General features: G+C 43.1%; 2 protein-coding genes across 6 annotated transcripts in view; one reads left to right on the top strand and one right to left on the bottom strand.

Moving 5' to 3' along the window:
* PEAK1 (pseudopodium enriched atypical kinase 1) overlaps positions 1-8914 on the bottom strand; it is a 118173-nt gene extending 109259 nt beyond the window's left edge. For 2 of the 3 annotated variants that reach the window (XM_068695849.1, XM_068695853.1), the window contains exon 1: positions 8702-8914. The gene's annotated coding sequence lies outside the window, so the exon portion shown is untranslated. Of the gene's footprint in view, positions 1-3881; positions 3973-8701 lie in introns of all 3 variants that reach the window. The other variant, XM_068695850.1, reaches the window with a different exon arrangement.
* Positions 8915-9070: 156 nt separating this feature from the next.
* The window catches only part of HMG20A (high mobility group 20A), a 34552-nt gene continuing 17895 nt past the window's right edge, over positions 9071-25727 (top strand). Inside the window, exons 1-2 of one of the 3 annotated variants that reach the window (XM_068695855.1) lie at positions 9071-9214; positions 10585-10694. The gene's annotated coding sequence lies outside the window, so the exon portion shown is untranslated. Of the gene's footprint in view, positions 9413-10584; positions 10695-25727 lie in introns of all 3 variants that reach the window. The other 2 variants (XM_068695856.1, XM_068695854.1) reach the window with 2 other exon arrangements.

Here is a 25727-nt window from a genome sequence, read left to right as displayed (position 1 = left end):
ATCTTAAAGAGGCAAAAGAGATTATGTTCCCTCTCTTTTCATGTTGTGAACAGCTTTTCCAAGAGGAACTGTTTCTCACAGGTCCTAGCACCCCCTGTAAAGCAGAACAGAGCCACTGCTGTGTTTAGAAGGTAGTTATCTTTATAACGGGAAGTCTTCACCTCCGTCTCTCACAGAAACCCCAAGGCAGATGTATCTCAGTATATAAAAGCTAGGTTTTTGATATTTGGGGTACCACTCCGTTTCAAGAATTCCTTTTGCTCTGTGAATATTTCTCTGTTGTTAAATGATACTGCCATGCACACCCACGGATACTGAGAGGCAATGTTATGTATGTACTGTGTACGTTCTCTACCAGCCTGAGAAAGGCACCTTGTGAAGATAGGATTATCCATTTTCCTTATACTTTTTAAGCTCTCAGAATAGGAATTGAGGTTTAGTTAATCTCACAAATGCCTGGACACGGTTTCTTTTTTGTGGTGTGACAGCCCTCTATTCTATACCAGCTCATAAAACAACTGCCAAGAAAAAGAAAAACACACAAGCATTTTGAAGAAAAACCGTTAAGAGGTGTTAGGTAAAAACTTGTTGGACTGATGACTGCAAACAAGCTTCTGAGATGAGGTCCATACTGCTTCGTGCTAGCAGGATACAGGACTTGCTGAAGCTTTCAACTCTCCACCAGAAGTCATTTCCAGAATTCTTACGCACATTGTGCAGGCAGGGCAACTCATGCTGTGCATCATCCAACGAATACAAATATAGCTAACACACGTTTCATCTTCTCTGCAGAACCATTACCCTGAAATTGCTGGGAGAGCTCATGGAAAAACAGTGATGGAAAAGAAACCTTGAACCACTGAGCAAAATCATCCAAGCTAAAAGCAGCTATTTTACATCTGGAGATCCCAGCTCAATTACAGACATTTCATAAAGTAGCAGGAGAAAGTGAACCAAAAATTACATCAAATCCACTATTGCTTCACGCTCACCAAAAGAAATTACGTTTTTAAACAGTAATCAAAACTGCTCCTGCATCACTTGAAATGCAAGTTTAAATGGATAAGCATCTCCCTCACGAAAAGCACCAGCAGAGACAATCCAAGAAGCCACATTGTTCTGCTGTCGAGAGTCCTCCTTCGATGCGAGACTGTCGTGACAAATGTTCCTCTCTAATATATTCACTAAAAACATAACAGTGACTTTTTGGAAAAGCACAGCACATACTTGCTTATGAGGCCGCCCTTATTTTTCATTATTTCAACCTTTCAATAATTGTTTCATCCACAATTCAGCTGTCTGCATCCAGTGCAACTACGAACCAGTATTGGCTTCTCATTTTTCCAATGTATTTTCCACCTTTGCTTTGTGTTTATAATTAGACAAAGAAGTACAGCAAGTCCCCTAAGCAGCACAATCTCAAGCATTACCCACATAACACATGAGAGGGACTATCGACTGAAATTACCACTCCCCCCCCCCCCAGTTAAGTACTGCCCACCGCTGGAGGTGGCATTATTCTTTATACAAATTCACATTTTCTTCTGTGTTCTACAGATTTCATTTTGCTTGGATGTTTACAACTTTCATATGAAGGCATCCAAAGTCAGCTTTTTATGTAGATCATGATTACCTGCAATTGTCTGTGTATTAAGTCAACTCTAGAAAAAAAGATAGCAACAAATTAAGTAATGTTTGAAAGCTTAAGAAATCTAATTCCCACTTACATTTAAATGCTGTTGCTTTAGTGTTTCACCTGCTTACTGTGATTTCACAGATGAATTTAGCATATACATGTGCCTTCCATCAAGTGCCCTGGCAGCTGCACTGGAACATTTCAGACCACGCTGTTACACCGCCTTTTCCGTAATCGCATCTGCAGGGGGTTGAGTAGAACCCCGTCTGATAACCCATGCTGGTTATCTTTTCCAACATGTTTCTATACAACACTGCTTCTCAGCCTGCAAATTTGGCTTCAAAAGGTCTGTCGGTTGCTATCTCCATTGTTCTGTTGATTTACATTGAAAAACAAAGATAATGTACAACCATAAGCAATGAAGTCAATCTGCAAAGGACAGAGAAGGAAAAAAGCCTGCAATGTTATCACCATCGTGCACTACAAAGAAAAATTACAAAAAGGGTGAGAAGTGGGTTATTTGCTTTTAATGCAGCACTTCTTGCTATTCACAATATTATGCAATGTGCTATGACTTGCAATGCTGCACTTAATGAATGTATTTACTGAATACCATACTGATGCTGAGTGTTAATACCAGTCGGAAAAGGAACCTGATTCAGCTGCTGTCTGTGAAAGCAACTGCACAAACAAACAAAATAATCACTTTGCACATTCCAACAAGCAGAAAAACAGAGATAATTATACAGAACACGGGAGAACTCACCATGACTAAAGCTCCAGTACCGCTGAGGAATCTGTCTTACCGCTCCGCAATTCCACCTTGCATCTGCAAAGCTGTCGCAGGAGGATTTTCATGGCAACTGTTACTAACAGTATCTCTCTATCTCCTGCTAAAAACAGGTACTTTACATAGGGGAGTGCAACATGCCTTCTGATGTGCCCCTTTCTGAGCAGCTCCCCCAAAGAGCCACCTTTGGAGGAGCTTTGCTCCCACTGGCCCAAGGTAAGTGGGTTTGCTCGCGAGGAACCACGAGCCAGCACGCTGCATGCCAACAGGTTCATGGAGCAAGATGACATCTGCGGTACAGCAGTACAGACCAATGCAGATTGCAGGGCAGATCAAACATGCTTTAAACTCTGCTTGGCCTGGCATTTTCTCTAACAGGAATTCTGCCCTTGCTGCACAAGAAATTCTTACTAGGCAAAATTCACAGGCACTGGAGCATGCCAGGCTTCAGCAAGCTTTGTCCTAACATGCCTCTGCTTTCCGCACTTCCCAGGCAATCTTTTCAAGCCCGAGATAGTGACCTTTAAACACGAGCCTGCCTGATTTTCAGAAGGCCTGCCCTGATGTTTTAAAAAGTTGTTACGATCTAAAGACGCATTATTGAGAGCTTCATTAGCATCCCAGTAAGTCTGAGACTTTCTTGCAGATAATCTGATATTGCATCCCTTTAGACATTCAAATCGCGAAGAAAAAACAATCACAGCATGAAAACACGATTTTACAGATGTCATGTTCTAAAATAGTCAACACGCGTGCCTTGGATGCGCACTGAACACCAAGCTCAGCGAGTTGCTCCCCTGCTTATAACCAACCGCACTGCTCTGCACCACCAAAGCACGTGTAACTGGCCAAAATGACAGGCTCCGTGTCCCCCCGTTCTCTGCACCTTCCCTTCAGCTGAGCCATCTCCCTGCTTCCAAGGGCTGAGAACGTCCAGAGTTTACAGTACAAAAGTCATTAAATAAACTGCCTTTTCCCAGGATCATTCCAAACACCACAAGTCATACTCTTTAACCATATAGTTACAAACCCAAAGTCTGACACCAAAGAACATTGTGCAACCTGTTTTTAAGCAAAATACCCCATCCAGAAGAGGAAGGCAAAGACAATTAGGAAGGCAAATGGAAAACCAATTACACAATAGGGCTTATTCCTCCATGGAAAACTCCTATACTAATATTTATTCTCTCTGAGCTTGTATGCATTTGCATTAAACTTCAAAGTTTATTAAAGCAAAACTGATGTAATTCTGAGCCTTCTCAGAGAGAATCAGTGATTTTAATGGAGTTCCAAACAAGCTCAAAGGTTACTCTGCAGAAGATGATTAGGGACTAATACAAGGTGGAAAAAAAGAACGAACTTGCCTCTGGGGGAAGAAAAAAGGCTAAAAGACTAATAGCTGCACAAGGACACTTTCAACTCAAGAGCTGTAAGATGTTTAAGTGTTTCCATTACCTTCAGACATGATCATTTCTGAATTTACTGGCCAATGGGAGGTGGGGAGGTAGAATTACATTTTTCCTTTTTAAAACTGTTCTCTCTCTTACTGCAATTAGAAAAAACAACATAGAGAGGACATTAATAGATAAAGAAGCAATACAGCAATATAAAAAAGGCTACTTAGCGTCTAAGACAACAGCAAGAGCATCTGCAATTTGTACAGATATCTCTATTAGGAGGCAATATAGACAAAGTCAATCTAGAAGGATGTCTAAATTTGATCGTGTTTATAGCGTACACTAAATGTCTTTTAAATGTGTACGAAGGCTTTTCTAACAGTAAGAGCCTTAGGGGTGGAAGACTGCATATAAATAAATATACATATGCAGTATTTACAGCATTTGTATTATGGATCATCTTCCCCTTTTGATGGGCTTTGTACAGAGGCCTGTAGAAATACAGGCAGCCATTCCAGAAGGAACATTTTAAGATTCAGATACTTATTTAATGGATTTATAAAAACATCTAAAGTTCAGCTGTGAATTTACCACTAAATACTCTCCTATAGAACCTCTATCAAGTAACATAATAATCCAAATCTGCTTAAGCACCAGTGAGGTTGCATTTATCTGGCAAATTTTTTGCTAGTCACAGTACTTCTAAAATAGTACTGGCTTCACGAAGTAAGGATCTTACTCTTTAGCACCACGCTGAACTGTTATCTCAGACAAGATGTTACTAAAACAAGTATCGCTAGAAGCCTACAATGTTTAGCCTGGCACGATTTTTATCCATTTATTTACTGTGATTTCAAAAACTTCGCTAAGAGTGTCTCCTGAAATCAACAGTGACTGCATTAACACAGTTGAGCATTTTTCAGCAATTACGTTTAAATGCATGTAAGGTGGTTTTTTTTGTTGTTTTTGTTTTTTTTTTTTTAACTGAAATACTACTCTCAAGTACAACATGGGGCACAGCCTGCCAAGGGAAGGATTTAAAAACGTCTTGTCCAGGTAACATTTTGTATTACACCATTTGTTATTGCTACTTTATTCACGCAAAAGCATCTCGGTTAAGGCCAGTCCCGTACATGACAGGCACGAGTGGATCTACGAGGCGGAGATTTTCGGAACAATCCAGGTAAAATTCTACCTCTCTCTGCACATTGCACTGGAATCTGCCACCCGAGTACTCAAAATGGGAAACCAGTCAGGACGAGTTTTCCCCCTCAAAAAAAAAACCAAAACAGATTTTTCAAGCAGAAAAATGAATTAAAGACTGATTACAAAACACTTCCCCGAGTGGTGCAGCTTTACATTGACTCTGCATTCATCGCGCTCAGCAATACATGATTACAGGGCAGAAAGAAATGGTGAGCTAGGCTGCAGAGGGTTTCCACAATCCTGGTCTTCTTGGCCTGATCTGAGCAGACAAACCCAGAACCTGTTGGGGTAAAGTTGTTCTATAATGCAGAGAGTTAGCGCAGCGACTTCTGTAACAGCCCGTGCAATACCCATAAGAAAATCAATTTAAAGAAAGTGACCTCGAAGCTAAACCGCTGCGTAGTTTGCCTCTATCCACATTTTTTTCCCAACAATCAGGCAATCTCACATCAACTCAGTCCACTTAAAGAGATATGGGGGAAGAAATTGCTTTAGTGACTCAGCCACTTATCTCAGGCAAAAGGAAGACTGAGATTTTCTCGCACGGTCGATAATTTCTGCTTATGGTTTGGAAAAACCAAAAGGAAACATGCAGGGTACAAAACTAAACCACGATTTATTGAAACTGCAGCTTAAAATATTGGACAGCTAATTAGAGCTGTTACCAAGTAAAAACAAGTAATTTATCCTTGTCACTAACACTTCAGAAATACTAAGGCTCTCCTATTTTTTTCAGTGCATACTGTTTACTTCTTCCACTTCACCCCGCTTTAAAATTGTGAAAGCCAACTAGCCAAGTGTAATCCCAGTTTCCATCCTATATTTTTTCCCCCCTTAAATTCAAAAGCGTACTGCAGTGGCCATTCTACATTATTGTGTTGATACATGTGGAACAATGCAACAACCTCAGCTTTAGGTCAATGTAAATGCCAGGGTACCCTTAAACAGTGGCCATGTGTGGGGGAACACTAAAAAAACCCTGCAGAGGAGGTCTCGGTACCCCCTGCCACAGGTACCACCACCACGGGCAGAGGCATCGTGCTTTGCCAACCCCTTCTAGCAAGAGTCTGGAGCCTCTTTCCCTTGGCTGTGACCTGGGGCTGGGCATCTCTTCCTCCTGTGTTATTCCATGCACACGTACAGTGGATTTTGCCACTCTGGTGATTTTTGGCTGCCGCTCACAGCGAAGAAACACTACTCGTGGCCTGCAAACAACTTGACATTATTTCTTCGAACTTTGCTTCAACTAATAAACCAAACCGTGCCTTACAGCTTCCCATTTTTGTGTCCCAAGTAGGTTAAAAACATCTGGAGTTGTCATATATTGATAGCAGAAAGATAACGAAGTTTTATTTTCACTTTCCCATGCCAAGCATTCTCGTCACCATCTCTCTTCATGTCACATGGCCGTATAATGTTCAATCACCCGGAGCTTCTCACAAATGCAGCACTATCTCCTCACCGTACCCGTCATCTGCATCTTGCTATTCTGCCCCTACCCGACTGTCAGCTCTGACACACCGACTGCACGGGAGGGAGCAGCTCAGCAGGATTCTTCAGGAGCTGCAGCAGCGCAGCAAGTGGGAACAACGGGGAAGCTGGCAGGAGAAGGCCCTCGTCTCGGATCCATACGTGGAAAACCCCAGGTTAGACCTCTCTGGCCATCAAGAGCTGGGGAAAAGAGGGTTTAACAGGCATCCACAGAAAAAAAGACTACGGAGCTAACACCACCTGAAAGCTGGTCGTGTCAGAGAGCAGTGAGAACAGGAAAGGCAACGACAACGAGGAGCGAAACCGGGGATCCCTTCTGAGAAAAGGGAAAAGCAAACAAGCAACTCGTGGGGATGGGAGGGTCTAATTCTTAACTGGGATGACAGGCAGCTCTAGGGAAAAGGGAAATCTCACAGCGGAGACTACATAGGAAAAAGGAAAAGGAAAGGAGAGACCCAGGAGTGTTAATCCACTAACAAGGCAGGGAAAAGAAAGCATGTCTCAACTTGTTAACTTGATAGCAATCTTTTCACAGACATATTTTTCCTAGCACAGTACAGAAGCTTAACAGCAATTACCCATGTCTGTGACCCTAAACACTAATTTACAATAGTTATCTTAGTATTTGACTACCCTCATTAGGCAAGAAACCACTTAGGAGCTGTTTGGCCGAACAGCACTGCCCCTCTTGTTTGTCTTTAAGCAATCAATTCCAACATACATATATACATATATCTATACATATATATATAGATATATAGATATATATACACATATATACACGCACACATTTTTTTGCAAACATAAACAAAAGAATAAGTATTTCAGTAAATATGTTTATAAATAGACTTTTTAAAGAGCTGCAAAGACAGGAACACAAATTAGCTGAGAATCCGGAATGGCATTTTGTCTCTTGGCTCTTCCTTTCTTTGAAGCAACCTTAAGCTTTGCCAATAAATAGGGAATGCTGTTCTTTTGAAATCAATGCATTCATTTGCATGGCTGCTGCGTGTTTCTGAAACAATGAAAGCCAAACCTCGTGCCCAGGAGTGCAGCTCCCTCCGCTATCAATTGCTCACTTGCAGGAGCGTGCAGCTGGGTGGAAGCGCCTGCTGGCAGCAGGGCCGGGCAGGAAGGCGATGCTGGCTCTTTGCTGGCTCCCCAGGAACCGCACCGCCACCGCCACCGCCACTCAGGTGCGGAGGAACAAACAGAACAACCCAAGAAAGTCATTTAGGAAGTCTGTGAATTGCGTTATCTACGGGAGATAGGCGAACAATAAGGTAAATACATCAGGAGAAGAATGTGTAAGCTTAATCATGGAAAGTTCCTCATGGAAAGCTGGGCAATTCGTTTCTCGCGTCCTGCTACAGCTTAGGGGACAAACGAGGCTCTCCTGAAAACGCAGCACAGCAGCAGCTGTGCCAGAAAGATGCTTCATCTGGATAAATCATCTCGGCTACTTTACAGGCAAAACCTTTTAAGCCAGAATGGAATTAGATTAAGAGCTCTAACTAGTCAAAGTGACCAAATGAAACATCCACAACTATTTCCTGCGCTGCAGAGCTGCTGGGAGCAAAGCGCCCGAGCGAGGCTGGAAGTCAAGCAGGAGCCCGACAGAATTAAACGCGTTTAATCCGTAACAAAGGCAATTGTCCAGCCGCTCACTTTACCCAAGTTTCAGCACACACCTCGGGTCCCGCACGAAGCCACCCGGGAGGAACAAACAAAGCCCCGGGGGCTGTGCGGGGAGCCCCCCCCAGCACCGGGCCGTGCCCTGAGCCCCCCCGTTCCCCCCGGGGAGCAGCCGGGGGGGCTCAGCGCGGCCTCCCCCGGCCCCGCAGCCCGGCGGGCTGTCAGCAGCACGGCGCCGGGCGGCTCCGCACCGAGCCCCGGGGGGGGCAGCGCTCACCTGGAGCCCGCGGCAGCTCCCGGGGGAGGGCGGCGGAGCCCAGGGGAGCCCCGGCCCCGGGCTGAGCCCTCAGGGGCTCCCTGCGGGGCTCCGGGGGTGCCGCCGGGGAACCGGGGCACGGAGCCTGCGGGCGGGGCGGGCACCGGGGGACCCCTCAGAGCCCCCCCCCGGCCCCTTCACAACCCGCCGGGACCCCTCGCGGCCCCCTCCCGGTGCCCCCCGTCCCGTCCCGCCCCCCGCCGCCCTGCACAGCCCGGCCCGTCCCTCACCTGGCGGCGGCCCCCCCAGCCCTGCGGCGCCTCCCGGGGGCGGCGAGCGGGGGAGGAGGAGGAGGAGGAGGAGGAGGCGAGGGAGCTCCGTGAGGGCCGGCGGCCGCCGGGCCCCGGCGAGGATCCGGCTCCGGGACGGGGCTGCAGCCGCCGCGCCCGCGCGCACCACCCGACTCCGGCCGCCGCCGGCCGCGGCACGGCCCCGCCCACCGCGGCCCGGGGGGGCGGGGCCTCTCCGCACAGGGCGGTGGCCGATTGGCTGCGGAGGGGCGAGGGGGCGGGGCGCCGCCGCGAGGTACCCCCGGCCCGCCGGCGGAGGCCCCCGGGGAGGACTACAAGTCCCAGCGTGCCCCGCGCTCGGCGCGCCGCACGAGCCTTTAAAATCGCACGTCCAGGATGCGCGCGCAGAGAAGCTGTGTGCTTCCGCCTGTGTGGGAAAAGTAGTCCCGGCGCGGTGCGGGAGGTTCGGCTCCGAGCTGGCGGCGAAGGGAAGGGCCGCGGAGGGAGGACGAGGTGCGGGTAGCGGGAGCGCTCCCGGGCCGGCTGCGGCTCTTTTAGGGGTGGCTTTGGGGGATGGGCCGCTCTGAGGTGAGGTGCGGAGGGATCCGAGCGGGCTCGGGCCGCGGTGATGCGGTCCTGTGAGGGAGCTGGCGGCGGCCGAGGGGGCTGAGGGCTCGCGGCGCGGCCGGCCCGGGGCGCTGCCGCCGGCAGGTCAGTAGGGAGGGCAGCGGCCTTCCTCTCCTCCTCCTCCTCCTCGCCCTGCCCACCACCGGAGGGGCTCAGCTGGGCAGCAGCGGCACGGGCAGCCCCGGGACCGGCCTCCCCCGGCGGGCCTCGTCCCCGGGCTGCCCGTGTGTGTGTGGGGCCGGCTGGGGGCTGCGCCGGAGCGGCCCTCGGGAGAGCTGGGGGTGGAGAATAAAAAACAAACAACCGAAAAATCCCTCCCCTTGCAGCCGCAGCCACGTGCTTTGGGAGGCAGCGCTCAGCGAAGCCCTCTGAAATGCCCGCACTGAGGGCAGGGGGCCTGGGGGGAAGGCAGGAGGGGGGAACCTCAGAGAGGCTGTGGGGAGAGCTGGGTGGCGGAGGCCCAGCAAGGGAGGCTTTGCCTGCTGGAGCAGTGGTGTCCCCGCTGCCTTGGGTCCATGTAAATAAAACCCCCAGAAGTTGAGCAGCCTCCCCCCCCCCAATATGTTTTTTCCCCTGTTTTTATGTGTATAACTGTATTATTGTACTGATAAGCATATTATAACGCATTTACACAAACGCAAATGAAGAAAGGATGAGATAAAGACAAAACAAACACCACTTAATAAATACGATTAAACTATTTTAAATGGGGAAAAAAGGTTTTTCTAAAAATACCCATTATTTTTAGAACCATTCTGGCCGTAGGTGCTGGCAAGTACTGTAATTTTAGAGTCCAGGGAGGTCAAAAAAGTGCGTGGGTGTTTTTTGTCCTTAGAAGCCTGGAATGTCCCAAAGCAGTCAATGCTGTGGATTCTAAGGAGATCTAGATTTGGAAAAGCTGGCTAAAGCAGTGTATTCAGATTAAATTTCTTAAGCTAAATTCTGTAAGGAGTACTAGCAAATTTCAAAATAGGAAAACAAGCGTGTGAGATTTAACTCCACTGCTCTGAGTGGAATTTTTTTTTTGGTTTCTTGCAGTGAGATGCATAGAGAATAACCTCACAGGTGGCCCTCTTATGGCTGACAAGAGGTAGAAGAGAATCCTGTTTCTACAGGAATGCTTCTTTAGCACCTGAGAATAGGGTTCGATTCTTCTATGTGTATCTTACCGTTAGGTGACTAACAAAGTCTTGTCCTTTGTAATGAATAAACTGAGAACAGAGTTTCTTACTGTCTTCTACCTTCTGTTCTCACAGGACATCTTCCTTTGGCAAGGCCACCTGTGTCTGATGGCAAGGAGCTGCTCAGCGAACTGAGAACTTGGAGAACGTAGAAGACGCGTGACTACTGAATGAAAGCAGTAACTGTAAGACGAGTTGTTGCTCTGTATCCATATCACAACCTCATTCTTAGTACTAGAGCATAGGAGTTGAGCCAGTTGTAAGTTATTATGTTCAAGTTAACTTTGTAAGCTTTCTTTGTTAGTTTACCTGTTCACAATGTATTTAAAGAAAGATGTATTTAACTTGGTATCATGGTGTGCCCAAATAGCCAGGTAGCTCCTCTGCCAAAGTAAGTTCAGCCTTCCCTTTGAAATGCTTCTTTGATTAAGCAGGGCTGCTTTAGGGCCTTGATTTGGATGATTTAGTTTTCAGGCTTGCCACTGACTTGGCTAAAGGTTGCAGACAAATGTGGAGCATGTTTCATTAAAACAGGTGGATACAGGTGTTTGAATTCTTGCTGTACCTCCTGACCTCTGCAGGCAGTGGTTGATAAACTTAATTACCCCCACTTGCTGTTACTGAAGTGTGCACAGACTGTACTGATTTTCGGAGTCTTGGGGGTGTGTGCTATGAGAAACTGATAGCACAGGTGGAGAGGCTGCACTTCTAACAAAGGGGACACTTCTGCTCATCCTCTGTTAGAAGGGTAACTCAGGGGAACACAGCTGTACTGGTTTGAGGAGACTAAGTAAGGGGAGCTTTTTTTTTTTTTTGCTAGTTCATGTACCTCAATAAAAAGCCCTTTATATCTGTAACTTGATTGGCTTTGGAGAGTTTCCCAAACTATTTTTTTCTGCATTCCTTTAAGATTTCTGTTTTTACTTCCATGAGTTTCCCAAGGAAGAGGGAGGAGTATTTCATGTGTTTATGGGAACTGTTGAACTTGATTTCTTTTCAAGAAATGAATAGAGGTAGATAAAAACACTTTGGCATTAAATGTTTACTAGGTGTGAATTTACTAAGAACAATTATTTTCCAAAATGACTGTTTCTGTTTTCCTAACCATTTATTGAAAGCATCTAAGGCTAGTTGGTATCTGTACAGTGCAAGTAGCAACTAAAAGTTTTGTTAGTAATGTAGAGTTCACTTAGCAGTTTGTTCTGTCATACCTCTTAATGCAGATATTTCATGTGAGATTAGCTAGTGGTCTTGTGAATTTTTGTTTGTTGTTTAGGTAACATTTAAGTAACATTTATTCTTTTCATTTTTTTTGTCTGTGCTTTCAAAGCCTTGGATGCAAGATGACATGATGATTTTTAAGCTTGGAGTACTGTTTGCTGAAAGCAGGTCATTGACACGCCATCAGTAATTCAAGTGAACCTTTTTTGGAAGAATAAACTGTTTTTTCCATTAGTGTAAGAATAGGCTAAGTAATAATCTCAGGCTTGTGACTCTGAGGCCATAATTACTTGTTGGTCAAAGGCTGAGTTTCTGATGTAGTGGAATCTAGCATCCTGTGCTAGGGTTCAAAATATGTGGGGCCTGGCATGATACAGAAAGGAAAGTGTCAGTCTCTAGTTGGAAGAGCAGTGGAGAGAGCTGTGACAAAGCAATTTCTGGTAGTAGTATGGAAGTTTACAACAGAGAAAACAGATCAGCATCAAGAAAAGTATCAGAAACAGTAAACTGTGAATTTTTGCTCACACTTCTAAATGTGGAGTTTACTAACATTGCAGTTCTGCCAAGAAGATGGGGAGGGGAGAAGTGTTCCCAGCACAGAACAAATGTGCACCAAGGTAGGAGGAGAAAGTTTGTGTACTAAGCATGTTTCATTTTTTTAATGATATTCCAGACCTTTTTCTTTGGTAGAATGTTCCTCTTCCACTTCTCCACAGCTTACTTTTCTTTAAGAATATGCATCTTCCTCCTTGTGTTTATTTTCACAAATTGAGGGCATTGACCTAGACATCTTCTGATACTTAAAGGGTAAAAAATCAGGATTTAAGACTTAATCTAGAAAGAGGTTCCGTTTAAAGCTACCACTGCATCAAATAGACTGGCGTCTTGTTGGAATATCTCATTAATCACAACTTGTGTAGAATTTCTAGAGTGACTGAGTGTATCTTTGGAATCTCTGGAAGTACGGAACTGTATGGGCATTATTGAGTGTTCTTAAGTCTTCTTAGAGGGAGTATTTCTTAATGAGCAAGTTCTGCACTAGCTCTTGCTTCTTGGCTCTGAATGTCTGTGATAGTCTCCATAAAGGGGGGCTCTCAAACAGGATCTGGAGGTTTGGGATTCAAAACAGTGCTAGATAACCTGGAGAATATCTGGAGAACTCTGTGGAGGCAGTGGAGCACTAGGTGACATCACATGCTTGCTGTTTCTGTTGAAATTTAAACTTTGCCAGTGCAAGATCAGCTAATAGCTACAGGACTGAAGATGTTTGCGTGCACTTGGCTAGCAGTGTAGCTATCTAAAAACATGACAGAGCAGGTTCTTTTCAGTCCTGATATCTAGTCTGTTACTGGCACAGGTAACCACACCAGAATCTTCTTGTGGAGCAGATTTCTGGCTCAGGCTGAATTTACTGCAATGGGCTTTAGCTGGTGTTGCACATGACTCCTTCTGCTGATGGAAGGAAATTGAGATAACTGATATTTGATTAAATCCTCACGGTTTCAATATGTGGAAGGGTGACAAAATGCATTTCAACTGCTCTTCTGTTCAGTTTAATTAAGATAAAGTATGTTTTCTGCAATTCAGATAAGATATGAAGAGCGACGGTAATAACTATCCCTTGTTAGAAAAAATGAATCAGAATTTGTGGAATTAGTTCTCTATTTCCAGAGTCATGAGAAAGAATCATCTTTCATTAGTAGAATAAATGTTTAGCTTTCGATTGGAAAGAAGAAAACTGAAAATGTCAAGACAGCTTATGAGATGATTCTCATTTTTTTTTCTGATGTTTCCTCCCGCTTCTAACTATTTTAGCGCCCTCGGTTACTGGAATCATTTCAAATGTTCTTTGTTCCTGATACCACATGAATTTTAGGGGGAGGGAAACCAAATCTCAGGCTGTAGAGTTATAGAAATGTAAGTCACTAACTCTGGGCTGTGCTATTTGCACCCTTCTTCCTTGTGCCAGCAGTGTCTGTCAGATCCTTTGCTGAGCCATTTTACCTGGCATAAACTCATATGATAAATCAAGTAAAAGCTATTCCGTTTGCTTAGCACATAAATTGTCTAATAAACAGAACTGCCAGTCCAAAGATGATGTGTTTGAAGTAGCTAGTAGTTCAAGAGGCTCAGGCTACCCCTGAACTATAGCCTTTGGCAATGGAGAGCTGTTGTTTGTTCCTTCTAGTGCTTGGCTTATTTTCATGTGGGCAGATAACAGCTGCTCTTGATGTGATCTGAAACTCTACACAACCAGCTGCTAACAGATTGAGTTCAGCCGGCAATAATCTTTGGTGGCTGGGGGTGCCTCCTTTAACTTAATGGGACTCTTCACCACTGGTAGAAGTGGGGGGTTCTGTAGGCATTCATTTTATTATTTTTTTTAACAGCTCTGGTGTTTGAGCCTTCTGAGTCCTTTCAGCTGTGTTACTGAGAAGGGAAGACAGCTTCCCTGCTTCCCTGCAGTGCTCCTGAAGGGAAGAGCTGTGGGGTAGGAGAAGCTCTATCAGGAGTCCAGAGATTGCCATAACCAGCTGAGAAAGGAGTAAGGCCTTCTGTTCCCAGCAGCAGCAAGCTACTGCTCTGGCTCAGTAGTCTTGTAGCCTATCCCTACATCTGATTTATTGCCAAATACGCAGAGGTTCAGAAATGATAACTGAAAATTGTGTTAGTCAGATTTCAACTCACACCACCATTTTATATGGCCAGATTCCCTTTCTGCTTCATCAGTTCCACAGAATATATACTTTGTTCTGTGTCACTATTAGGACTGTGTAAGTCTCCACTAACACTAAACGCTTCCACAAAGTGTGGAAGCAGAAGTCATGTTTCTTAAGCTCTGAGTACATGAAAAAGGAAGGCAGAAAAAAGCTTGTGAATCATATTAGTTTGTGTTCCATGGCTTTTTAAATGTCAGTTTGAAGTTGCAAATAGAGCCTGATTCATTCTGCTTTCTGAATGTTGATGTCTTTGAATAAAATGGCATGGATTTGAAACTTGTTGGCTTCTTAGAATGCAGTGACAACCTATCTGGCTTTGGCACAGAAAGCATCTTCGAATCCTTGTACAGTGGAGATGCCTCTTCTTTTCAGATTTAAGCTCCTATTGTCATACAGATAATCCTCTTGTGAGGCTAGAAATGCAAACTTATCTCCTGCTTATATGCAGTGAAGAACTTGATGGTGTTATAGTATCTTGTTCTTGGTCCCTCACTTCTCTGTGTCATAGTGTTGCAGAATTGTGAGCACTTCATTATGCTGTGTCCTCCATTTGAAGGACAGAACATACTAAACAGGTGGGCTAATTAGTGGAGTGACAAGCACAGCAGCCCTGAGTTTTTCATTTGTAGGAAAAAAAAAATCCTTAAAACTGCTCCTGACTTAAACCTACTTAAAATCTCTGAAAGTTGGATTCTGTGTAGTCAGCCTAACATGGAACTCCTTTATGAAATGGCAGTTCGCCATTGTTTTTTCACAATTTGTTGGAATGGTTTAAATTAAGTACTACTTGTACTCAGAGCTGAGAATAAATCTGAGCTTAATACAGAGCACGAGGCAGTCTTCAGAGGGGCAGTGTAATATTGAAAGTCCAGCTCTAGAATCAGTAATTGGAGAGAAGATCTTAGAATCCTTATGAAGATGCCCTCTGTGGATTTTTCTTGTTAATTGATGAATCAAATGAGAATTTTCCATACTTGCAAGCTTTCTGTCTCTAGTCTGTTAATAGAAGAATTATTTTTTCATTCTTCTGTCCCTCAAGCTTTGTCAGGACTGGGGGAGGTGTTGCCTGATACTCTTTATTCTTGTGGCCACTGTAAGATATTTTTTTCAACTGCTTTTACATGCTGTTTTACATTAATTGCTATCTGTCAGAGAACAAAGAGCTTATTTCTCCAACTGTTTGTAGCCTTCCAAACAAAAAAAAACAATGAGGATGAACTAGGGGGGTTGGACTTGATGTCAGAGGTCACTTCCAACCCCTAGCATTTGGTCATTTGGTGATTGTAGACATATGCTGTGCACATTAATGCTTTACTGGGGGGGATCTTAGTTGGCAAAACTGGTTGGAATCTTTAGAATTTTTTTCTAGGATAAGGAGGTATACATTTATTTATAAAATAAGCGATGATCAGGTGAAGTTACTAACTGTTACTGAGAAGCATTTTAAATGGGACCACAGACAAGTCAATAGTGATTGAAACATGGATACTTGAACAGGAGAAAATGTCAGTGGATAGTAGATGAGAGCTGCTGCTTCTTGCTAATTAACCATTAGCTGTAAATGAAACATTTCAACTATCAAAAAAAAAATTTACAGGCAGACATTTTGGAAAGCCTTCCCTAATTTGATTACTTGGTATAGTTGTGGACTAAACCTGCAGGATTCTTCTTAGCAAGCTTACCATGGATCACTGGAATGTGTAAGCATATTTTTTCTCTAGCTATACATAGACAACCCTTTCTAGAGGTCAGGAAGCAGTTTCAGGGTGGGAATTAGCTGCTCTGGGGAACTGCTAGAGACCAGGGCAGCCAAATTTCCATTACAGCGACAATTGTTTAATCCCAGGAAGTCTAAGCTCAAATGTAATTGTTAGTTTTCATAGAAATTTAATGTTTTCTGCTTTAAAAAAGTAGAGTTTAAAATGCAATGTCATGCTTTTTTTTCTTCTTTGTTTGGGAGATGTAGGGAGGAGCAAAATACAGCTATGAAAGCTTTTTGAGAGTAGCTCCTTTTAAATGAAAAGGGGAGTGACTAGAAAGACAGCTCTCTAACTGAAAAGCCTCTGAGCTAATGCTTAGGATTAAATGTGATAATGGATCTTCAGGTAATCTTTGTATGTACTTCTATCAGGCTGCAAAAGGTAACCAAGAGAAATAAGTTTCCTGAAATTGTTGTACTGTGCCTGCACTTGTGTTGGAAAATACTTAGGTTTCACAAATCCAAAAAGACAGAGTATTGCCCAATCTCTTGTTTTTCACCAGTTTGCCTTGTCTCAGTTTCTAATCAAGGCAAAGAACTTGTTTATTAGGTTATACTGAGGTGACATCATATGTTATATCCCTTGTGAAAATACAAATATTTTTCCATTTTCCCACTCTTTAATGTTGTATAAACCGGAGTGTTATTGACCTTTTGTCAAGGATCTTCTCAGTAGGCTTCAGTTCTCATTTTTCCTTGCAGTAAGAACTGCACAATGTGTCTTCCAGTCACACCATCACAGCTGACTCTCTCTGAAACTGAGTTAGGACTAACAGTATAGGAAGGTGATATATTAAGCATCTTTGGAGATTTCATCAATAAAAGGGTTAAGGTTAGTAGCATCTTAGACTGCTTTTGAAATTTGGTTGTGTTCTTAGCTCTTACAGATTTCCTATGTGACCTCTAAACCAGCTGTTCCTCTTTAGCCATATATAGGGATATTTGGCTAGCATTTGTTTTAACTCAGAGGAACTATATTTACTTAAACATATATAGAAATGAAATCATCAAAAGGAAATGTAAAAGCAGTATAAATCTTTGCTGTTTGTTAAATACAGTAAATACTCGAAGTTGAATGCCAAATATCTTTCAGAACGTTTATAACTAAACATGTATTAGAAATCTTTTCAAGCACAAGTGCTTGAGACTTTGGCTGTGATATATGAGAGCTCCACCCTCTTGTCTGCTCAGTCTTCAGCCTGTTTGAAAAGATCACTCTTCTCTTTTAGGACTAGATCTGTTGTGTATGTAGATCAACTCTACTTTTTCAGAGCTTGTGCATGTTTTGTGCCTGCAGTTCCTTGTTTCTAGCACCTGAAAAGCAGCAGTGGAAGAGGAAAGTTGAAAGAGCAGTTTAAACTTACAGGTCTTACATTTGTCTCAGGTTCTTGTTTACTCTTTGGCTTCAGGCTCTGGGTGGTGATGCCATGTTCTTAGTCACTACTTTCCCCTGGCTTGTTTTGTCTTCCTGCATGTGATAGAAAATGATGGGCACAAAGAAAAGATTGCAGCATCAGTAAGACATGTAAGACAGTGAGACAGTGTTAGCAACTGTTGTCAGAGCAATTTGTCCAGGCCGCAATTGGAAATGGCTTGGGGATCCAATAAAGTATTGAAAATTGAAGCATCCTTCTACTCTCCTGAAACCAGACAAGGTTCTGTAAGTGTTGTCTGCTGTTCTCTTGATAGCTGCTTGAATCTCATGTCTGTTCTGTGCTTGTCCTTAGTCCTTTTTCCATCCTAGCCTGTTTCTGAAATCTGTGCAATTTGAATCCTATGATACTAATGTGTGGGAAACCATCCCAAATTGTCTCTGTTAGAAGAGCCTTGGCTGAAGAGATTTTGGTGCATTTAATGCAGTCTATACCCGAACTTCCATTTCTGATGCATGTTTATCCATTACTGGAGAGCTTTAAGAACCCAGATAATATCTTTAATATCCCAGATATTCACTATTCTTCCTACTAGGATTTGCTAGTATCCATTTGGTTAATCTTTTAAAGGGAAAGAAATAGCAGATAAGAGTGTGAAAATATATCTGCTTTGCACATCTAAGGCTATTTAAAATTTGATTTATTTTAAATATTACAGGTTTTTGTTTGCTCAGCCTCATTCCTTATATGTTGGAATAATGGAATGCAATGACAAGAATAAGAAAAATGAGAGCAAAAGGAAGCTGATAGGTCATTTTTCTCTAAAGATGAGTCCTGTCTGAAAACAAGCAGAATCAGTTGTCTGTTTTGTGTGAGAATCACTCTTCCCACACTTCATTTCCTCTAACCTTTGTCCCTGTACCCATATCAGTGCGTTTAAAATATCCAGTTCCATGCTGTCGTTGTTGCTCTTGAGGTCAGAGTAGATGCCTTTGTGTTGGGTCACGAAGCCTGTGGTGAGTCATTCTTTCAAGTATATACTCAATCCCTTATTCAGTATATTCTCACATCCAAAGTATTCAACCCCATATTGTGTAAAATGGTCAGTAATTACTTGTTTTGTTGGGTATGTGCATGGGAAATTCCAATCCGTATTCCTCTGTGGCAGCAGCTAGTTTCCACTCTCAGAATTTAAGTGGGCTAGGAGTATATGCTGGACGTGCCTGACAACTTCTGTGGTAAAGCTGAGAGAGGGCAGAAATGGTAAAATTGTTTTAAAACAACTTTTCAATCTCAGCAGGTGTTTTCGCTCTTGAATTATTTTATTTTCAAGTATCTAACTTATCACTTCACTGGTCAGTCACAATCAGGATTCTCTGACATTCAGAGTTATTTCTAGTTCATAAGGGTTTGGTATTTTAAATCATAATGGTATTCCAGCATGAAGTTATATTGCTTCTTCACTTGTGTGATGCTGGTAAAGGTTAGAGCTGAGCAAACGCCATGAAAACCTTTGGAGTCTGTTCATTTACATTTTTTAATAAACTGCTTTGCTCACGGCACTTCCATATTTGCATTCTCCAAACAGTGAAATAATTGAGTCTTACTGACATAAATGGAATGCAACTTTGATTTTGAAGAAAAGTAACTGTTCACTTGCTGAATGGGAAAGCTAACAATATCTGGTCAAGTCTTGGATGATCTTATAATCGCTGTGGTTTCAGAGAAATGTCTGTGCGCAAGGCATGGTTTATGCCCATTGCGTTGTTGTGTTACTTTGTTAAAGTAACACTGCTAACACTGCAAAACATCTGTTTTGCCTTGTTAATGCAAAAGTAGTGATTGGAAAACTTGATGTCCAGTGGAAAGTGATCCTCAGATCCCAGAGATTTCCAAGGAACAGGTGAGGCGGTAGGCTGCCTCCAGCAGCTGGTGGAGCTCAGAGGTTTTCACGGACCAACCTCAGTCATCCCTGGTAGTGAGGTACTGGACTTGCCATAGGTACAGCAATGAATTAAATGAAAGAAATCTCAAGTTTTAGTCCAATACTTATGTTTTGTGATCTGATTGGAATTTTTCTGGATCTATAGCATGAGGATTAAATTAGTTATGCAGATGTGTATGTACAGTGGCATTACTTTAAATGGCAGCTAACGCTGTCACTAAGAAAGTTAATTCAGAAACGTGAGCTACCCTCATCTTCACACACTGAATGCCTGCATCAAAGGGCTGGATGGCAAAGCCTCTCCACTGGTAACCTAGTCTGCAGGTACTCATTTAGCTGTGCAGGGGTGGGCAGAATGACTACTTGTACAGTCTTCTCCATATGGAGTTGCTTTCCCTCAGGTGATCTAAAAAGCTTGTGTATTGCCAGTGCAGAATTTTTTCGTGTGTTTGAAGGGAGAGAATTCAGCCTGGATCTGTATTCGCTTTTTGTCTGTAGAGTTGGGCATACATCTCTTGTCTGTGAATATAAATTCCAGAAAATAGAATGTGGTGGATATGAGATGACTTAAATATGCCCTATCATAATGCAATTTGTAAATAAAGGTAGAATATAGAACTAAACACCCGTGCTTTTTAAAAAGAAAATTTTGCAGATGTTTGACAGCTGATATTACAGCTTTAGTATTAATAGCTTTGTTAATGCTTGCCACAAAGAGCCAGGTAAACTAAGTGTAAAACTAAGCTCTACATCTTCCCTTCCTTTCCTTAAACTGCTTGGAAATGAAATGGAGCTCTGGAATCTTTTCCTGCAAGTCTTTATTTTGGTCTTTGGTGGTTTTTATTTTTACTGGCAAGAAGTAAAAATAAAAGCAATTGGCTGTCCTCTTGTGTATATACTTTCTGGTCTGACAGAGAAACCTTCATTGCGTTGGGTTTGACATGTGATTTTCCTGAAGTCAAAGACCTTTTTCTAATGAGTTGCCTATAGGGGAAAAAGTCAAATCTGTCTTTTGCGGTTAAGGTTGTTGGATAATATGCTTCTGCTCCAATTTGATGGAAGAAAATGCTGCTGTCAGGAGAGAATGTGAACTTTCTCCGACAGATCAAAAATCATTGTGGTTTTAATTGAAGATGTACTTGCTTCCGTTTTCTTTCTCATATTCTGACTACATGTGGACAGACAGAAAGTGATGATCCTATGGATTTATCTCTCAATAAATCTTCTGGGTTTAAATTATTTACATTATGGAGTGCTTGGATTCTGATGCTTAGCTAAGGAGTACTGTGGTTCCGCTGTGATGTAGTAGAAGATATTTATCTGCTGTCCTCTGAAAGGTAAATTTTGGAGCTACTTGTTCTGGCAAAGAGACACGAGAGGTTAGGAACAGGAAGTATGGGAGGAAAAGCCTCCTCAGCAGTCATGTTTCTAAAACAGCGCTGTCAATGAGGTAATCCAAACTCGTGCGATGCTTTGTACAGGCCGAGCGTTGGCTTCTGATGCTGACTTTGTATTTAAATATGCTTAACTGTAATAAATGTGTATTTATAACCTTACCTTTTAATTGGGTGACTAATTTGGTAATTCCCAACTCTTTTGCTTAAGAATCTGATATGCTGTAGTCATCGTAAAGGCAACATTGCTTAGGATTATTTTAACCATTTTTTTCAAGTGTTCAGGGCAATCCTGGGACCCCTCCCACGTGGCCTCAGGCTGAATAGGAAGTCAGTCTGCATCTGACAGTGACTGTGTGGCCAGACATGTGCAGGCGCTGTGGAGCCCAGCCTCACTTCACATATGTTGTGCATCGCTTGACACCAGCAAAGCAAGTTACACTTTGTTGAAGTAATGAATGCATTTTGGAGAGTGTACAGTAATTGCTTTGTTTTGGGTCTGGAACAGGCTGTTTCTTCATTTGGGCTGTGCCAAGGGCCAGCAGCACCCAGTGTTCAAGAAGGGCTGTTTGTAGTTCACATAGCTGTAACAGTCTGGCCGTGAACATGTTCAGCTCTGGCTCCGATCTCCTTCTTTGAAAAATAAAAATGCGAGTGTGCTACATCAAGATGGTCTGCTGCTTGAGTGGAATGGCCTGATTCTCTGAAGGGAAAGGTCTGTGTGACAAATATTACCCTTCGTTGCATGTGTAGAAGGCTTAAAAAAAGTTTGTGCGGGGTGACGCAGAATCTAGAAGCTGCATGTGGAGGTGTGCTGCCCTGTAACAGCACTGTGAACACTGCAACCATACAAATGATGTTGCAGACCTGTCAGTCATTTTGTCTAGCCCATCTTAAGGATTTGTTCTAACAGGTGATTTAACAATTACCTTCTTTTAACTTCTCCTTCCTATTACACGGATGTTCCTAGAGATGAGGTTGTATGGTAGCTTTATCTACTCAAAATATAACTGACAGCCACTTCATCTTTTTCTATTAGAAGAACATTGCTATTACATGACATGGCCTACAAAAGTTAGCATGAAAAGAGATCAAGCAAACTTCTGTTTTTTCAGCTATTTGATTCCCTGCTGTGTATAGTAACACTTCAGTCTTTATGCTGTGCAAGTTCTGTTTTCATTTCTCTAGGAATGCTTGTCAAACCGTGTTTGTGCACTGTAGTATTGAGTATGAAGTGAAGTGTCCATCCAGGCAGGAAACTTAAATTGGAAGTTGGAGTGCTGTTGTAGAGTTTCTGGACCACAAAGCCTTTGTTTTTCCTGAGAGATAAGAGAAGGAAGGTGTAGAAAAAGGTAAAACGAAGCTGGTTTTGGTGGATTAGGATAATGTAGAATCTTTTTTAGGCTCATTGGGGTCTAATGTTAGCATAAGTGACTGACAGATCTTTGGAAATCTTAGCAATGTTTAAACGTTGGGAGCATGGAATGGGCCCGATTAGGATTTTTCTTGGTGTCCCATCTGGGATTTTGCACACACAATGTGGAGCTTCAGTTTGTACTTGATTTCTTTGCTTTTGTGTTTTATCCTTTTAAAATATGGGTTGGTAATACGCCCCAAACCAGGCATCCAAAAAGCTTTTTCCAGCCTTCTGGCCAGGTTATTGTTATTGTTCTGCAGCTGATCACTGTTACGCTTTGATCACACTTACGCTGGGTGTAGGAAATAGAAGAGGAAAAAAAACACTAAATCTTATGTTCCTATGGAGCCTGCATTTGGAGGAAAGTCAGTGCAAATGAGAGCCTGGAGTGTCTGGACCTCAGGCAAAGTCAGGAAAATGTATTCCTGACTCTTATCCATAGCAGAGCAGGAGGTTCGTGCTTGCTGCTGGCATTCCAGGAGCATTGTTGCTGGCTGAAAAATACCCTGTTTAAAATGGGAGCACAACTGCTGTAGAAACTCCAAGCGGTGGTAAGACGGAGCATTGCAGTCTTGATTTGGGTGTCCCACCCTACGTAAGTTGTAAAGAAACAGAATTGAGTACATACCAGACCTTCCAGGTTGATCTATCCCATAATAAATCACTGTTCTGCAAGCACTTCATCCAAGGCAGCTGTAAATAAATTTGACTTCTCGTAGTCCTACTTAGCTGCTTGCTTCCTTGAGCCATCACAAGTAGTAGCGTAGCGATGCAGTAAGCTCAGAGCTGCTCTGGTTTGAATGTGGTTTTGTTTGGAGATGGTGCTTGCTTGCATTGAATCGGAATGCTTGTAGGGATTTAGAATTTATCAGTTTCCCAGTTTTATGTCTGCATTCAGAACAACTCTAGTTTGGATAGTTTGGACTTGGCAACTGTCCTTTTCAAGTCCTGTGAATTCTGCAGAAGCTCAAGTTGAAGAAGCAGGAATTCCTTTCTTTTCCTCAGGCTGTTGTTTTGCCCACTTTGTTACATCCCTGAAATGAACATTTAGCTCTACAGGAGCGTTGAAAATAGCTGATAGTGCCTTTGGAGCAAAGGCCTGGAGTACTGCAAGTACAAGAAATGACTGAGAGACTTGTGGAGACTGCCATCAGTTCTCAGTCAGCTTTCGGGGAGCTGTCTTGTTTTCTTGCTTGCTGGAACAGATCAGAAGCCATTATAAATTCACTGCTGTTCAGATTTCTTTAGGACTTGGCTCAGAATTAACTTTAAGAGTTTGTAGCTAAAGCGTATGGGTTAAATAATAAATAAAGAAATTAAAGAATGAAGCGTGTGTTCTCCCAGCTTCCTGTGTTTGTGTTCTGTTTATATGTTGTTAAGGTTGATGTCCGGGTGCCTCCCCGCAGTTAGAAAGCAAGCTGAGATTGCTGCTGACTAGGTCCAGATGTGCACAGACGTGGGGACCTGATGGGAGGGTCACAGTGGGCATCAGGGACAGGAGCGCTTGGTAAGGAACAGTGTGCTCGGAATCAGAGCATCTCTGCTCTTCCAGGCAATGTGGGAGCGCTGAGTGCCACCAGATTGGTTTAGTGAGGTTGAGAAGAGTCCTTGGCTGCTGGAGGCGTCAGAACAACAAAGAAAGCTGTTTTTCAGACACACGTAAAGGTTTTGATAAACATTTTATAACACATTATCAAGGCTTTACTCTTATTGCTTAAGCTTTTTTTTTTTTTGTAAAAGATGGATTTAGAACTTCTGGCTGCCAAAACTAGAAGAGATTGTGTAACACAAAGCAAAAGTTGATTGCTCTCTTGATAACGGCATGAAGTGACTTACATTGTGTATTTAGTAGCTGTGCCTGATCTGCTTTTGGGCATCAGAACAGTTCATTCTTCAAATCATTTGAATTACCATTTTTTTCTTGTAATACCTAAGGCCCCAACCCTCAGTTAGATTCTTTTCTCCATGTGAGGTATTGTTTGCTTATCCTTCTTTAATAACGAAAATCCTGCGTCTTCAACCAGTGTGTGTAACCCCCCTTTCCTGAAAGCTTTGTATTTGAGAGCTTTCAGTCAGTTTTCCTGCTTTTTATGTCAGAGATGCTACTGTTTGCAAGAAGTTTGAAGTAGAGTTGCAGTTCAGAAAACTGCAGATGTATCCTAGTGGGGACGTCTGGAGGTCATCCTAGTTCAGCCTCCCACTCAGGCAGGACTATTTCCAACACTAGTTGGAGTCAGCTGCAGCTTCGTGTAACAAGCGTGTAAACTCTGCAGGGATGCAGTACTCTGCTACCACTCCTCTGATAACCTGCTCAGGTGCTGGGCTACTCTCATGGTGATTTTTTTCTGGTGTCCAGTCTGAACTTGCAAAGCCGCTGCCCATCCTGAGGGCTTGGCTTTATTATCTTCAGTGCTTTCTTGAACTTTGCTCCTTCATGTATTGGATGGGTAGTCTTGTTTGGAAACTGAAATGTGCTTTCTGGTGGAAATTAGACACAATTCCATTTTTACAGAGACCTTCGATTGATCTCCTACTGTGAGCATTAACTGAGCATTTGCTTAACTGAGCAAATTGGAGGTTTACCAGAGATTTGTTTATCAGCTAATATCTGTAGTAGCTTATGCAGGTGTAGAGCTGCTGCTAAAGGCAGCAGCCTGTTTTCACTGAGGCAGGAAATGAATAGAGCAGAGCTCACAGTCTCAGGAAAAAAAAATAAAAGGACACTTATTATTGATCAAGGAAATTGTTTTCTCAGCAATTTAAATGGTCTGATTTTGCTGGAGACTGGTTGTTTTGTTGGTACTCAAGGTCAGTATTACACTCCACTTCCCTGATAACAAACTGTGTATTGTCACATTTGAAGTTATCTTTATTTCCAAACCCTCATCTGGGATGAGGTGAGCTTACAAAGTATGTCTTGATCCTAGAATTCCCCCAGCAGACAACTAAGCACCTGGGTACCACATCTCTTGCGGGTTGTAGGACTGCAGTGTAGGCTTTGCTTGGGTTCAGGCATCCACACAGCGAAGCCATGCCCAGGGTGCTGTAACCCCAGAACTGGTGCTGTTTAGCGTTACACAAAGTTGAGCTGTCCTTGGGCCTTTGGTGGAAGGACCAATGTATGATTATGTTCTTTGTTCCTGAGAAAAGCCTTCTGAGTCCTTTGGCTAATTTTGACCAAATGTAGGAGAAGAATAATTGTGTAGTGAGGATACGTTGTCTTAGGTTCAACTAGAAGCTGGATCTGAAGAGTGGGATCTATGTACTTGTGTGCTGAGTACAATGAATTAAAATTTACCTTAAGGGGTAATACAGTGCCACAGTGGGATTTCTAGTGGCGCTGTGACACTGGCACAGGGCTCAGTAACAGGCAAGTTCTGAACGAGGCA

Source organism: Anas acuta, chromosome 12 (assembly GCF_963932015.1).
Source record: "Anas acuta chromosome 12, bAnaAcu1.1, whole genome shotgun sequence".
Taxonomy (NCBI): domain Eukaryota; kingdom Metazoa; phylum Chordata; class Aves; order Anseriformes; family Anatidae; genus Anas; species Anas acuta.
This window is presented reverse-complemented; position numbering and strand designations above follow the sequence as displayed.